The following is a 2,082-nucleotide window of genomic DNA, read 5'->3' on the forward strand; positions in this document are numbered from 1 at the left end:
GTCGGGAGCTTGGAAGTAGCGCCTGGCTCAGACTCCCAGCCACCCACCGTACGTGCCCTAGCCTGACTTTCACAGCGCCAGCCATCCTTGGCTCCACCTGAAGCAATATGCCGGACAGAAGAATAGGAGATACAACTCGGTGGTGTGTTTACAAATTTGGGGGCACGAGTGTGGCAAGTGCAGAATGCTATCAAACTGTGCGGGACATCATCTTGACGGCCCAAGAAAGCACGCCCAGGATGGCCGTGGTCGTGTCGGCCATGGGGGGGAAGCCGAAAGTGACGGATTTACTCATTGAGACCGTCATGCTTGCGGCCAAGGGAGACGTCGAAGGCTATGAGCAGATGCTGCACCTAGTCCGAGAGAAGCACCTTGCATGCGCAACGCAGCTCTTCTCGCCGGCGGGGGCTCAATTTTATGAGACGGAGCTGGACGAGGACATTCGAAATTTGCGAGATATTTTGCGAGCTGTCTATTTCATGCGGTACAGCGGAGAAAAAATAATAGAACTCGTCTCCGGACACGGAGAGATATGGTCCGCCCGCATGTTGACGCGGCTCTTTCGGGACGGAGGGCACGACTTCATGTTCGTGGATGCCCGGAAGGTGCTCTTTGTGGACGAATCGGGCGAGAGCGGACCTGACGTGATGTGGGAGCGGTCCAAGGGGGCGTTAGATGACTACATGGCCCAGAGTCCGGGCGCCTGTCCGGTCATCACGGGCTTCGTCGCCTCCACGGTGGAGGGCGTGGTCACGACATTGAAGCGGGACGGCAGCGACTACTCAGCCAGCATTTTCGGCCGCCTCTTGAACGCCACGGGCATCACCATCTGGACCGACGTGGACGGCGTCCTTTCCGCCGATCCTCGCCGTGTCCCGGAGGCCAAGGTCCTCGCAGACGTGTCCTACAGCGAGGCCATGGAGCTTGCTTATTTTGGCGCCAAAGTCATTCACCCGAAGACGATGACGCCCGCCGTGGCGGCCTCCATCCCCATTTTTATCCGCAACACTTTCAACCCGAGCTTCTCCGGCACCCGCATCTACGTCTCCTCCGCCTCCACCATGGACCGGGACAAGTGCGTCTGCGGCTTTTCCACGGTGGACAACATGGCGCTCCTGAACCTGGAAGGCTCGGGGATGATCGGGGTCCCCGGCATCGCCAACCGGCTCTTCGGCGCCATCCAGCAGACAGGCATCTCCGTATCACTCATCGCCCAGGCGAGCTCGGAGTACTCCATCTCCTTCGCCACCCGCCAGTGCGACGCGGACGCGGCGGCCAAGGCGGTCACGGACGAGTTCTTCCGGGAGTTCAAGTCCCACCTCATGAACAAGGTGGACATCATCCGGCCCTGCTCCATCATCGCCGCCGTAGGGGATGGCATGAGCAACACCAAGGGGGCGGCGGGGAAGTTCTTCAAAGCCCTGGGCAACGCGGGCGTTAACGTGCTGGCCATCTCGCAGGGGTCCTCGGAGAGAATCATCTCCGCCGTGGTCAAGGGCTCGGACTCGACTAAGTCCCTCCGGGCCGTCCACTCCGCCTTTTTGCTCTCCAACCAAGTCATCAGCGTCGGCCTGGTGGGCCGCGGGAAGGTGGCCAAGGCGATGGTGGAGGTGCTTCGGGCCCAAGCGGACATGCTCTACGGCCGCTTTGGCACCGAGTTCCACCTCCGGGCAGTGATGGACTCGACGGGCATGCTCTTGAGCAGCACTGGCCCCACCCTGGGTCTAGAGGGTCTAGATGCGGCCTTCAACGCATACAAGCTTCCCGCCGACTTGAAAGCTTTCACGAAGCACGTGCGGGCGGAGCACTTGCCGCACGCGATCATCATCGACTGCTCCGACGCCGAGGAGGTGGCCAGAGAGCACCCGGGCTGGCTTGAACAGAACATCCATGTGGTTACGGCCAACAAGAAAGGGCTCTGCGGGAGTATGTCGCTCTATAATGCGATCTTGCGGCAGCGGAAAGTGAAGCAGCACAACTACATGTACGAGGTCACCGTGGGGGGCGGGCTCCGGATCATCACCTCCTTGCAAGCCATGCTGATCGGCGGGGACAGCATCCTCCGCCTCGAGGGCGCCCTCT

Source organism: Nannochloropsis gaditana (genome assembly GCF_000240725.1).
Source record: "Nannochloropsis gaditana CCMP526 unplaced genomic scaffold scaffold303, whole genome shotgun sequence".
In the NCBI taxonomy this organism is placed as follows: domain Eukaryota; class Eustigmatophyceae; order Eustigmatales; family Monodopsidaceae; genus Microchloropsis; species Microchloropsis gaditana.